General features: G+C 50.0%; 1 long non-coding RNA gene across 1 annotated transcript; it reads right to left on the bottom strand.

Moving 5' to 3' along the window:
* Positions 1-9,585: 9,585 nt before the first annotated feature.
* LOC135270195 (uncharacterized) lies at positions 9,586-13,468 on the bottom strand. The gene is made up of 2 exons (XR_010338401.1): positions 13,390-13,468; positions 9,586-9,906 (listed from the first exon to the last, which is right to left on the bottom strand). It is a non-coding gene; the product is annotated as an uncharacterized LOC135270195 (long non-coding RNA).
* Between the last annotated feature and the right edge of the window lie 1,209 nt (positions 13,469-14,677).

Below are 14,677 nucleotides of genomic sequence, written 5' to 3'. Positions count from 1 at the left end.
TTCTAGATTGTCTTTTTACATTAGAAGACATGAGGCCTCCTAGGGCAAAACATTGATCCAACCTTTCAACAATACCCCAGTGTCCTAATTAAATTCTCCTTTTTGCAGACACCAAGTCGGTGCCTCACTCCACAGACCGTGTCAGTGGGATCTTCAGGCTTCCCAGCCCAGCCTGCTCGGCATCCCCCACTCCATTCACACTGCTGCAGGAATGGCCACCCCAAAACACAAGTTACCATACGTCACTCTCTTCCTCAAAAGCAATGTCCATAGATCATCACTTCTGCAAGATGTGATCATATGGCCTCGATTCTAAGTCATCATCAATTGCAAGAGGGCCTTTGGATTAAACAACCAGTTTCAGGGAGTTTAAAGGAACTGTACATTACATGTGCATATCAATTGCACGACTACCCTATTTCATAAATACGGAAATATCCATCTTACAGTTGTGGCTGTTGTGAGGCAGAGAAAGGGGATTTTGTGGTCAGTTGCATTTGGTAAGTGCTTAGTTAACCTGAGTCCACCAGTGCAGGACTTGTCAGAACTTTGAGATGATCACATGCACTCTGCCTCCGTTAGAGGAGTTTACAAGACCTGTCTGTTTTCAAGTTTGTTTAACCCCTAATCCACTTGATATTTTCCTTTGGCAGAGTAGCTCACGGGTCTGGTGTTCCCAAGACTACACTTTGAAAATTGTTGGCTTGCAGATTGAATATCAAACATCTCAGCCAGACTTCAAGGCCCCTGTAGCCTGGCTCTCACCCACCTTTCCTAATCAAGCCTCTGTTCTAGGGTTCTTATGCTTCCTCTCCTGCACACTGCCTGTTCAGGCCCTGAATTTCTGTTCCTGATATAATTTCATGCAGGATTGCCCAAACCAACCTAACCCTCACCTGTTCTTCACTCCTTCCATCAAAAAAATACTGGCCAGGTGCAGTGACTCACACCTGTAATCCCAGCACATTGGGAGGCTGAGGCGGAAGGATCACTTGAGAGACCAGCCTGGCCAACATGGTAAAACCCCATCTCTATGAAAACTATAAAAACTAGCTGGGCATGAGGGTGCGTACCTGTAGTCCCAGCTACTAGGGAGGCTGAGGGGGGAAGAATCACTTAAGCCCAAGAGGAGGAGGTTGCAGTGAGCCAAGATTGTGCCACTGCATTCCAAGTGAGACTCTGTCTCAGAAACAAAAAACAAAAACCTATTGAGCCTCTATAATGTGCCAGGAACTCTTCCAGGCATAAACGATAGAGTGGTGAACAAGACCAGCCTGGCTCAGACCTCAGGGACCATACACTCCAGTGGAAGAGGCAACATTCGCACACACACAAGAGTACGCACAGGACTGGGAATTGTTACAGGTGCCGTGAAGAATAAAAGTGTGGCGGGGGGAGGGGGTGAGGACTAACTGCATTTGGAACAGGCTTCTTGAGATGGAATCTAGAGGATGAGCAGGAACCCACCTGGTGGAGGGTGAGGACACAGGTAATAGTGTGTGAGAAGACTCTGTGCTGGACAACATCTGGCATATTTGAAAAACAGAGGAAACCAGCACGGTGGATTGCAGTGAATGAGACAGAAAGAGGAGAGGCTCAGGTTGTGCTGGGACTCATGGATCATTTTTTAAATTGGGGGATTTTATGTTTATGGCAAGGGGCGGGCACTAAAGGGCTTTACACACACAGTCTGTGGTGTGTAGGACATTTGGGAAGGGCAGGAGAGAGTGTGGGGAGAGTCTAAGAACTACATCATTCTTTTGAAACCCAACTCAAGTTTATTGACAGGTGGAGCTGAAAGCTCAGGGATAGGGAAAGGATTCAGGTAAGGCTTGATCAAGGTTCAAATAACGCTGCCATTACCCCATTTCTTTCCCTCCATCTCTTGTCCCTCTTTACTCTTGGGGCTCATTTCCTCCCCAACCTCAGGATGGTGGTGCATGAGGGCAAGTGGCTGCCATAGCCCCCATCTCACATCCACTCCTGTCCAGACGCAGTCAGGAAAAAGCTGATGCTGCCTCCCTGGTAACATAATCAAGTCCTGGAATCAAGTCTCATTGGCTCTGATTGGTATGAGTTCAGTTGTATGCCCATCCCTGAGCCAATCACTGTAGCCAGAGGAATGGAAGAAATCACTGGCCTGGCCTGGATCGTAGGCCTCACCTTTGGAGCCAAGATGGAGGCAGCTTCCTTGGAACCACATGACTTGAAGCGGGAAGACATGCAGCCTCCAGATGACAACCTGGGGCAATGATGGGAAATACAGTAATAGGAGGCTGGAATCTACTAGAGAAGATACTGCAGCACCCAGGCAAGAGGTGATGGTGGCTTGGGCCAGGGCATGACCGTGGACGTGAAGAGAAGGGATCAGACTTGACATATGTTTTGGTGGTAAGATACATAAAGGCTCAAAATAAAGGGATGGAGGAAGATTTACCAAGCAAATGGAGAGAAAAAAAAAAAAAAAAAAAAAAAAGCAGGAGTTGCAATCCTAATCTCTGATAAAACAGACTTCAAACCAGCAAAGATCAAAAGAGACAAAGAAGGGCATTACATAATGGTAAAAGGATCAATGCAGCAAGAAGAGCTAACGATCCTAAATATATACGCACCCAATACAGGAGCACCCAGATACATAAAGCAAGTTCTTAATGACTTACAAAAAGACTTAGACTCCCACACAATAATAGTGGGAGACTTTAACACCCCACTATCAATATTAGACAGATCAACGAGACAGAAAATTAACAAGGATATCCAGGACTTGAACTCAGACCCAGAGCAAGCAAACCTAATAGACATTTACAGAACTCTCCACCCCAAATCCACAGAATATACATTCTTCTCAGCACCACATCACACCTACTCTAGAACTGACCACATAATTGGAAGTAAATCACTCCTCAGCAAATGCAAAAGAACGGAAATCATAACCAACAGTCTCAGACCACAGTGCAATCAAGTTAGAACTCAGAATTGAGAAACTAACTCAGAATCGCACAGCTTCATGGAAACTGAACAACTGGCTCTTGAATGTTGACTGGATAAACAATGAAATGAAGGCAGAAATAAAGATGTTCTTCGAAACCAACAAGAACGAAGACACAACATACCAGAATCTCTGGGACACATTTAAAGCAGTGTCTAGAGGAAAATATATAGCAATAAATGCCCACATGAGAAGAAAGGAGAGATCTAAAATCAATACCCTATCATCAAAATTGAAAGAGCTAGAGGATCAACAGGACTTGGTGACAGGTGGATGTCAATGATGAGTCTCTCCGGGCTCTAGCTTGATAATCCTGAGACAATGGCAGAGACACTTAGATAAAATAAAGAAGATGGAAGGTGAAGCAAGTCTGCAGCATCAAAAAGAGATCAGTTAAAAAACCTTTTCATCCTTCAAGGCCTTGCTCATATGTCCTGTCCTCTCCTCCAGAATGCCCTCCAGGATTCTCCCCTTGCAGAATTGCTTCCCCTTTCCTCTACCCTGCCACCTTTGCAACCGGCTTTACACACCGCTTGTATCCAACAGCATCGTTCATTGTTCCCATCCAGTGACAAGGACAGTGTTATTCATCTCAACCCTCTCTGCAGGCCTGGCACATAGTAGGTGTTCAGTGAATAATTACTGAATTAAATGGAAATAAACTCTTGAAAGGGAGGGGACCCTCCCAAATCATCGCAGGGCTGTGATGGGCATCTGCAGGCAGCTGCAGGTCTGTCGGGAGTATCTGGCTGTGTGGACTTGAATTTCTCAGAAACCCATTCCCAATTCCCTGTGTGGCCCAAAACAGGTTAGCCAGGTGTCTGGTTTCTCCCCATCAGAAAGGGAGGCCACAGTCTCCCAGAGAGCCTTGTGTTCCCATGGAAAGCCCTGCCTAGCCCCTCTGCAGCATGCTTTACTGGCTGCTGTGCTTTATCTGGCTGAGCAGTTGTTTAAAGGAAGACATCGCAGCCTGCAGTAAAATCTCTATTGTATTTCTAAACTATAAAGCGGTGATAGAATTTGCTGGGCCTGTAACATCTCTAGAAGTAGAAATCACTAAACCTTCCAATAAAACACCGACGCCCTAATTAAAGCCTCCAAGGCTACAGTCTCCCCACTCCAGCCTCCCTCCTCTGAGCAGCCCTTTACTTGGTGAGAACTGGGAGATGGCCACATTCAGCTCCAGACCCTGAGGACCTCTGAGAACAGAAGACTCAGAGAGGATCATGCTGAACCCCATTTGATCTCCACGTAGAGCCTACGGGAACCCTCTGGGGACCCTTTTTGGCCTTCCCACCTCTTGCCCCACCTCCAGGGGTGTTGAGGCCTGTTCTGTTTGGTTTCGTTTGACTTTTCCACCACTGATCTTGTCCTAGAGTTTAGAAAGGAAGGGCTGGTTTGGGATAAAGTAGAAAAGTTCGGGAAGAATCCAGCCACGGTGGGAGGGACCCTCGGCTCTCCCCTTTCAAAGGATGGCAAACATCAGAATGAGCTTCAAGTGAGATTTTTCAGAAACTGAAAATGTCAGAGTGAAAATAGAAGCGTTGCCAGTCTCACCTCCTGCCTCCGCTCAGTGGAGCCTGTGCTCATGCCCAGATGGGTGACGGCAGGGAGGGGGAAGAGGTTGGGCCCTGGTAGTAGCTGGGCTCCCTTCAAGATGCCCCAGCAAGGACACAAGGATGGGGCTGGGCTGGGCAGGAGGAAGAGTGAGGCAATGGCCAGAGCTCCAGGCGGGATGTCAGCCTCGACTCAAGCGAAGTCCTGCGTGCTGGCCACAGGCCTGTGCTCTCCACCTTGTCCAGGCTAGCAGATTTGGACAACCCAATAGAAAACTGTAATAGGGTATGATTAAGGGAAGGGGAGCTGGAATGTGCAGAAAGCTTGGCTCAGTGGCATAAGAAACATAAAATATCTTAAGAGCTTTTATTCAACATTAAGTACAAAATGAGTCGACAGGATTATGCAGCTACTGAAAAGCCAATGTGACCTTAGGTTGCATTAACAGAAATAGGGGGTTCTAGAGAGGGAGGGAGGGGATTGTTTCCTCTTGCTCCCATCAGAATAAACCCGGCAGACTGTATTGAGATCTGACCTCTGTCACTTTCTCTATCACCAAAGAGAGATTGGGCCTCCCTAACCTGTCAGCCAGTCAAATGCTGGCACAGGAAGATGTACGCTCACACTCATGGATCCTAAAGAATGTTCGACTGTCCCTTATCTTTTTCTCCCTTCTCCACTCCTTCTTGGAGGCTTTCCTGCAGTTTATCAGTTACCCAGCCACTGCTGGTTCCACTGCTGGCTGTGGGAGACAGAAGCTCCATATTCTGGGGAGGAAGGGAAGGGAGGGTGGAAGGTTTTCTGGTGTGACCTGGCCTCAGGAAGAAACACCCATCTAAAGCCGGTGGGTCTTACTCCCAGGTCAGCCTCCTGCTAGTCTTCCTGACTGTCTTCTTACTGAACAAGTATTTGCCTCCTTTTCTGCCTTTATCTGTTTTGTTCTAGCTTCAGGATGTTCCAGCCCCCAGGAAGGGGAGGGAAGTCAGGAGAAGACCAAACCCACCCCAGCTTGGAGCTCTTCAGACAAGGGTGCCTGGCGGGCAAGGGGTATGAACCCTGTCCAGTGGAGAAGGTGAAGGGCTGAGGCTTCTCTGCCCAGAGACCAACTGGCAAACGGGGAGGCAGGGGTGCGACGGGCATCTGCAGGCAGCGGCAGGTCTGTCGGGAGTATCTGGCTGGTGGAGAGACAAGAGGAGGATTGTGGTCAGCAGAAGGAAGGGTTTTCAAAGAATCTGAGCTACTCCAAGAATGGGATCCCCAGGAAATACCCCGTCATGGGAGGTGTTCAAGGGACAGAGTGGCTGGTCTTTGGTGGGATCAAAAGTGAGGAGAAGGGATGCTGAACTTGACTTTGTCTGACTTCCAACAGATTCATTAAGCCTTTCACTCACAGTGAGACCTGGGGCAAGTCGTCCTGTCTGTCCCTGCCCATTTCCTAAGCAGCACTATGAGGGGTCACTTCTGCTTCCAAGATTGTGGACCATCCTGGCCCAGAGTCAGCCCTGATGGCTCTCCCTGGAGTATTTACTGGGGTCTGCTCTGGAGGCTTGGAGCTTAGCCCAGCGACCCAAGCAGGCAGGTATGAGTGTATGCGTGTGTGTGAATGCACATAGATGCATGGGTACCTGTATGTGTGAGTGGGTGTGTACATGCAAGGGTGTGTGTGTGTGAATGCACATAGGCGCATGGGTGCATGTATATGTGGGTGTGTGCATGAATATGTGCATATCTACATGTGTGAATACACATAGGTGCATGGGTGCATGTATACGTGGGTGTGTGCATGCATACAGGGGTGTATGTGTGTGTGAATGCACATAGGTGCATGGGTGCATGTATGCATGGGTATGTGTGTGCATGAATGTGTGCATGTCTACATGTGTGAATACACGTAGGCACATGGGTGCATGTATACGTGGGTGTGTGCATGCATGCAGGGGTGTATGTGTGTGTGGATGCACATAGGTGCATGGGTGCATGTATACATGGATGTGTGCATGCATGCAGGGGTGCATGTGTATGTGTGTGTGAATGCACATAGGCACATGTGTGCATGTACGTATGGGTATGTGTGTGCATGTATGTGTGCAGGCATATGTGTTTGAATGCACATAGGTGCGTGGGTGCCTGTATGTGTGGGTGGGTGTGTGCATGCAGGGGTGCATGTGTGTGTAAATGCACATAGGTGTATGAGTGCATGTATTCATGGGTATGTGTGTGCATGTGTGGGTGCATGTGTGGGTGCCTGCATGTATGCACAGGGGCATTGGGGGAGATAAAAGCTCAAACTCAGACTACCTGAGTGTGGCACAGCTGCGTGATTTGAAACAGGTCACTTTACCACTCTGCGCCTGAAAAGTCACCTGCAAAATGGGTGTACCAATAACACCTACCCCATACCAGTATCTGAGGCTGAGTGAAGGGATGCTTGGAAAGTGCTGAGGACAGTGCCTGGCACCTGGGAGGTACTTGATCAATGTGAGCTACTGTTATAGTTATAGCAATGTCCAGTCCCTCCCTCAAAGATTTCACTCCTCACCTGCTGCTCCCTGGATCACCGGGAGAACCCTGGGAGCCAGGGTGAGGTCCTACTTCACCAAGGAGGCTCAGGGACGTGGAGTCACTCAGCTGGGCAAGGTCTTGCCATTTCCAGAGCCACATGTCACTTCAGAGAGCCACAGGGACAGGAAGCAAACTAGTTCTTTCCATGCTGAGCTGGGCATCTCAGGTGGGTGGGCCACCTCAAGGGAGTCCACCAGGGACTGTGGGGTTACTGGGAGGAAGAATAGCTCATAGTACAATAGGGGGCAGGAAGTGTGAGCACAGGGGCTCTCCATAGGTTTCTGGGATGCCCACGTCACCCAGAGGCTCTGCTGACTTTGGCCAAACCAGGGCCTTGGGAACCACATCTGCCTCAGTGTCCTCCCTAACTCACTTCAACTGGCCCCAGCCTCTGGTCAAATGGAGCTGCCTGTTGCCTTTCCACACGCTCCACCATGTCCTTCTTCTGGAACTTTGCTGAAGCTCTCCCCTTCACCTGAAATGCCAGATCTTACACATGCTGCTAGCCCAGCCACACTGACATCGGGCAGGCCACTTAACCTAAAGATAACATCTTAAGGTGTTATCTCTGGGCCTCTCTCTCCTCATCTGTAACATGGGAGAGTTGGACTTGCTGATCTCTAGGCTCCCTTCCAAGGCCTAATTTAAATCCCACCCCCCCAACAGATAAAAATAGTCACCCTGTCCTTTAAAACCCCAAAGTTTCTTGAGGGTGGGTGGTTCCCAGTTGGATTCATTTCTGTTTCCCTCTCGTGGTGATGGATGAATAGGTAGACAGAATGAAATGAGCAGCCCTCAGGAGGCATTTGTATTTTCTTTCTCTTTCTTTCTTTCTTTCTTTCTTTTTCTTTCTTTCTTTCTTTCTTTCTTTCTTTCTTTCTCTTTTTGAGATGGGAGTCTAGTTCCGTTACCCAGGCTGGAGTGCAATGGCACAATCTCGGCTCACTGTAACCTCCGCCTCCTGGGTTCAAGTGATTCTCCTGCCTCAGCCTCCCTAGCTGGAATTACAGGTGCCTGCCACTGCGCCCAGCTAAATTTTGTATTTTTAGTAGGGACGGGGTTTCACTATGTTGGCCAGGCTGGTCTCAAACTCCTGACCTCAGGTGATCCACCTGCCTTGCCCTCCCAAAGTGCTGGGATTACAGGCGAGAGCCACTGCGCCCAGCCAGCACTTCCCCCTAGTCAAAAGAATGAAGCACTGATGGCTGAACTACAGCATCCTTGGGCAGAGGGTGAGATACTGGGGCAGAGAAGAAAGAGAGATTCCAAAGTCAAACAACCACCTAGACAGGGTCCTCCTCAGCTCTAGCCCATTTCCTAGGGGCCCTGGGGACACCCTCCCCAAGGCTACTTCTCCTCTGCTCCCACCCCAGCTCAGCACCCTCCCAGGCCACATCACTCTCCAGCAAAGCTCCTCTGACCTGACACCACTTGCAAGGCCCCTGCAAATGAGGCAGTTGAGTACCCTGTACAGTCACATAGTGCAGGACTTCTAGTGCCCTTCCCAGGACTCCCTCCACAGCCATCATCACCCCTCCAGGCCCTCCAGGCCAGCGCAACTCTGGCAACACCAACCATCTGTTGATTTGGAGGTGAGGGTGTCCAAGCCAGATAAGGGTTAGATCAACCCTCCCCTCACCTCCAACCTTCATCAAAATCCCCCACCTTTCCCAGCACCCCCTGGGATTTTAATCTGGGGCCCCAGAAGGAGAGGTTTGCTGTGACTTTGCTGCTTCAATTCTCCCTGGCCCTGCATCTGCAGCACGCCTTCCCCAAGCAAAGCCACTAAATCACTTTTATAGGATTTGAGGTTCTTTCTACCCAGCAAGTTTCCTGCCAATACGAAATGTCTTCCAGGATCTAGGGAAGACAGTTTGGCTGGAACGGCTGTTCATTAGAGGAAGATTAATGGGGCCATTGATCCAATTAATGTGTTATTGACCCTTCCCTTAATATAACCAGCCAAACAGCTCAACCTCAGGCTCAAGGCAGTTTACTCAGGCTCAAGGCAGGTCCCATTTGTGGGGAGAGGAGGCTTAGTCAGCTCCACCCCACCCATAGCTCCTGAGGGTAACAGGGAAGCCTCTCTCCCATCAAGGAGTGGTGAAAGCCCTCACCTCCAATCCCATAGGCAAGCAGTATGCCAGCTCACATGGATTGAGAGCTTTCTATGTGCCAGGAGCTATGCCAAACACTCTGTAGGCACAATTTCAATAATCACATAAGTCCCATTTTACAGAGAGGAAAACTAAAGTTTAGAAAAGTTAACCTGCACAAGATAACGCAAGAAGTTATAAATCCAGGACTCAAACCCAACAGCTAATAATAATAACAGCAAACACGTACGTCATGCCTACTAACCGCCTTGCATTGCTCTAGATCACTGTTAAGTGATGGAAATAGACAGGCCACAAATGCACTGTAATCTGAAATTTTCCAGTAGCCACATTAAAGAAAGTAAAAAGAAGCAGGTGAAGTTCATCTTAATAATATATTTTATTTAACCAAATATGTCCAAAATATCATCATTTCAACATGTTACCCATATAAAAATTATTGGAGAGATACATTACTGTTTTTCTCATCCTAAGCTTTCAAAAGCTGGTGAGTATTTTAGTCTCATGGTCCAACTCAGTTTGGACAAGCCACAGTTCAAGTGCCCAAGAGCCAGAGGGACCAAGCGGTTGCTCTATTCAACTGTGCAGGTCTAGATGCTTGTGTATTTTCATTCATTTCTTCTTGGTTATCTCTATAAGGTGGTTGTTTTTGTCATCATCCCCCTTTAACAGATGAAATACCTGAGCATCAGAGAGGCGAGGGGACAGGTGTAAGGTCACCCAGCAGGTAAGTGGCAGGATGGGATTCGAACCCTGTCAGGCAGGCTGTAGAGCCCATGACCTCACCCCCAGTGCTGCACTACATGATCCTACCATGCAGGCAAGGCAGCTGCCCTCACACTGGAACCTGTGAGGCCCCAGGATAGTTTCCAGCTCCCAAAACCTCTCTCTGCTCTAGAACACATGGCCCTGACAGGTCTTTAAGATACGAAGGCAAAAGTTGATGTCCCCAAGAAGCCCCAGAGACAGTCCCCAGGGTGAGCCGTATCTCCCTCAGGGGAATTAGAAGGACAGTAACTGCCACCACGTACTAGGGGCTTATGATTTGCAAAGCCAGTGCCAGGCTTTCCACATTTGTTATTTCATGGACTCTCCATGACAATCCTATGAGGGGGTTGGTTTTCCCTGTCATAACCCAAGGATACTGAGCCTCAGAAAGGTTAAGTAACTTGTCCAAAGTCCCACAGCCAGTCAGTGGCAGGGCTGGGCGTAGAACCCATGGCTGCGAGACTCTAAAGTCCAGACTCTGTCCTTTAATAGCTAAGCAGACCCCAACACTGATTCAAGATCACTGCCTCACAGAACTCAGCCCCACTGTCCAAGGCTATGACCCCAGCTCTTCACCTGGACAGTGATTTGGTGCAATTTCCAGCACCTCCTGCAGACACCTGACTCATCTCCCTCGCCTTCTGCACTGTCCCGGGTCCCACCCATGGCTAACAGTGAGTTCTTGCCATCTGTCCCATCTCTGCCTGCATGGCCCTTGCTTCTCCCTCTGTGTCTCTGTTCCCCAATACCTGAAATGTTTCACTTTGTCCACTACCTAAAGTCCCACTGCTAACCCCTTGGGTTAAGAATTCCCCTTTCTTACATAAAGCAAAACAAATACCCCTGAAAGAAGCTATAACTCAAGGACTCCTCTGTGAGAATTCCTTTGACCAAACTCTGCCCCTCCCAGAGGCCCACTTGTAGGAACTGGAAGTTTAATATAAAAGGAAATAAGGAATTAATCAGAGCTGAATGGGCCCAGAGAGATCGTCCAATCAATCCCCCTCATTTTACATACAGGGAAACTGAGACACAGAGGAGTGGGTGACCCCAGACACACACTCGGGACTGTGGCTCCTTCCACAGTGCACCTTGCCCTGTTAGGCCTGGTGAAATGTTCATTAGCAAGAGGGATCCACCTGCCCTACGCTCAGAACGTTGCTCCAGGGAGAGGCCCCAGGGCTCAAGCGTCTTGGCAAAGAACGTGCCCTCAGCTTCAGCAGGTGGGCAAGAAGGAGAAGTGTGGAGCCCTCCGAGGGCAAAGTCAAAACCAGGAAGGCAGCTGACCCTGCCCTGCTTCCCGTCCAGGTCTGAAGGGCTCCCCTAGCCAGACTCACCCCTCACCCTATGATGCAGCAGAGAGTGTAGATGTAGCGCCCACAGAAAAGCAGCAGCCTTTACCTCCCAGCAAGCCTGAGATGCAGGGATGATGGCCACCCCCATTTAAGAGATGAGGTGACTGAGACTTAGAAAGATGAATGGCCTGGTCAAGGCCACACAGCTGGGGCGTTCCTAAACCCAAAGCCTTGGTTCCTGCTACTGCCCCAGATGAAGGACTAAGGACTCCCAGCCCAGTGCTCCCTCCACAACCCCATGCTGCTCTGCAAAGCCTGACTTCCTACTCTATCTCTGACGTCAACTCTTTTATTGATACCAGCAGCCGCCTCGGCCCCCGCTGAGCTGAGCCAGGCAGCACAGCCAGCCCACTCCACATAATTTGGTGCCAATTAGGAATGAGTGGGAACCATCAGTGCACTCAATTCCAAGCCTAGAAACAGGATCTGCAAAGCCAAGCTTTAACTAGCTGGGATGGCTCCCCCGAAACTGCCTCAGCCACCCCTTTTCCCTACCATGAAATCCCTTGCCACTGACAGGAGCCCTCCACCACCTACGTGCAGAGTCCTTCCTGAGGATCCAGGAGATCCTGGTGGGAGTGAGTCACTGCCCCTGTCCTGGAGGGGCCCCTGGGAACAGGCTTAGCAATGGAGCTCTGAGATAGCTGCCAAAGCCCTTGTGCCCAAAGCCTCAGTTTCCCCACTGGTAGAATAGAGATAAGAATGAACACTTTATAGGTTTGTGCAGAGGGTTCTTTCTTCACTGGATCCACCAACTCTTTTGACCCCCCTGCTCAGTGCCAGCCATGACTCGATACTGGGGACATGGGAAAACCACGTCCTGCCCTCACAAAGTGCTCACTCAGATGGGAGAGATGTGCAACAGACAATAAAGCCATATATTAAAAAATAGCATTTTAGATACTATGAAAATAGGCAGCGTAATACACTAGAGAGGGACTAGAGGGGTGGACAGTAAATGGTAGTTATTACGTTCATTCCCATTACATTATTTGCTCATCTGGGGCTCGAACACTGAGTGGGAGTTCATTAGGCAGACAAGCTTGAAGGAAGTGAATTCCAGGTGGAGGACATGGCACAAGCAAAGAGGGGGAGGCTGCAAGGGGCCTGATGCGTTTCTGCAACTGGTGGCTTCAGAGGGGTGGTTCAGACACACAGGAGCCCCACGAGGTTAGTGAGGTGGGGGTTTCAGCCAGGGTTCCAACCATGAAGGGTTCTGGACATGATCCTCAGGAACTGAACTTTCTCTTTGGGGCCTCAGGAGCCATGAAAGGGATTTCCATAGGGAGTGAAATGCCACACTGCCACTTCTGTGTGTCCGTTCTGGTGGCTGCATGGTGCACGGGGGTGGGAGGGAGACTGACAACAGGCAGACCCACAGGGATGCCGAGCCCTTGATGGGGGCAGCATGGGCAGGGAGAGAGGGAGACAGTTCGGGAGGTGTCAAGAGGTGTTCGGGAGGCAGATGAGACAGGGCTTGGTGACTGATAGGACGTGGGAGGCGAGTGACAGCTTGGGGACTATGAATAACAGTGTCTTCTGGCACACTGCAGGGTGCAGCCCCCCACACAGGCAACCCAGTCCCCTCATGGGAAGTGGATTTCATTGCTACTAGGACACACCTGCTCCCCCACGGTGCAGGGCAGTTGCACCAAAGCAAGTCTCCAGCCAGCACGGCTGCCCAGACTCCAAGCTCTGTGCACACCATTCCCTCCATCAAGAGTGCCCTTTCAGGACTGGCCACAATTCACATAGTGACTCCCCTGGGAAACCTTCCCCGACTCCCTCGTGGAATTAGTCACTCCCTTTCCTTGCTTGCGCCAGGTTGTAATTCGCAAATGTGTTAGTCTTTCACACACGACGGGGTCCTTGTCCCTTTCTTGGCTTGTCTCCCAAATAGTTCACAAACTGCCCAAGGTCAGGAGTCCCCATCCCTTGTTATCCTGGTGCCTGGTGCCATGCCTGGCACCTAGAGGGCACTCAGTGGGCACTCAGTGCATGTTTGCTGAATGCATGAGTGAAGGAGCGTGAGTCTGCTCACCAATACGTGGACTCCAAGAGAAGATGATGTGTCCATCTGGGCTCTGCTGGGTTTCGGAATCCTGAGACTCATCCATGCGGATGCACTAGGGAGCTGGACGTAAGGATCAAAGCTCAGGGAGGTGATCTGCCAGGTGGTCTGGCCCTCCCTGCCCCTGCCCGGCTCACCTCTATCCCAGCTCTGGAGGTATCCCTGCCAGCGTTGGCCCATGGGCTGCTCTGAAGAGGAGCAGGAGAGCTCCAGAATTTGACACTGTCCGTTTCTCTCCTTGGAGAAGCTCTTGGTTGGGGCGAGGGGGCATTTGGGATTCAATTTTCGTAAGTAAATGAGGTTTGGGGTTAATTACACCGCCATTTGCATACGGAAGGACCTGTAGTGAATCCTTCCTTCCTCCCTGTTCGTCCATCCCAGAAAAATGAGAGTGGATCCATTACCGTCAGCCCACCCTCCACCACTCCTGGGGGAAAAAGAAATGACATTTTCCCTTTACATTGGAAATACTTAAAAGTCCCGAGAATAGATTTATAGGAATATTTTAACCTTTCCTTTGATCCTTGAAATGTCATTGTTCTGTGGGCTGAATCGCCAAATGTGACCTTTTCCAGTAACCACAGGGTGGGGAGCCCCTGCTGGCTCTTTGAAAGGAGCTTCCTCTGTTCTCCCTGCAGCTTCCGTGGCGGCACCCCACCCCCACCCCTGAAGCTCCGAGTCAGCGGAAGGATTGGTGAGGGGAGCAGCTAGCTGGGGCTAGCCGGGGAGGGGCCAAGCAGCTCCTACCTTACTTACCAAATAAGGATGAGCTAAATGTCGTCCATCCCTAGTTAACTGGCTCTGTGGCCTGGGGTTGGGCACTTCCTCTCTTTGGGCCTGAGTTGTCTGGAAAATGGGGAAAACTGTGGCACCCTACTTCAAAGAGCTGTTGCAAGGACTAAATGAGACAATGCCTGTTGTATCCATCAGTGATTGCTAAACAAGACTGAAAAACAAATGACCCCCGAAATCAGTGCCTGACAACACGTCTCCATTCTCAAACTCACAGGTCTGCAGAATGACTAAGGTTCGATGATCCAGCCCGGGTTCAGCTGCGTGGCCCTGCTTCAGGCTGCATGTGGGCTGGACTCAGACCTACTCTGTGTGTTCATGCAGGGGCCACACGGAAGGGGCCTGCTCTTCTCATGGTGGACCCACTGGAGTATAAGGGATAAGCAAGAACACGTACCGCCTCTTCTGGACTCAGCTGGGAACTGGACCATTACTTCCACCCACCTCCTATTGGCCAAACCAAGTC

This window comes from Aotus nancymaae, unplaced genomic scaffold (assembly GCF_030222135.1).
Source record: "Aotus nancymaae isolate 86718 unplaced genomic scaffold, 86718_ANA_hifiasm-v0.15.2.pri h1tg000059l, whole genome shotgun sequence".
NCBI classification, from domain to species: domain Eukaryota; kingdom Metazoa; phylum Chordata; class Mammalia; order Primates; family Aotidae; genus Aotus; species Aotus nancymaae.
The sequence above is the reverse complement of the archived record's forward strand: the minus strand, read 5'-3'. Positions and strand labels throughout refer to the sequence as shown.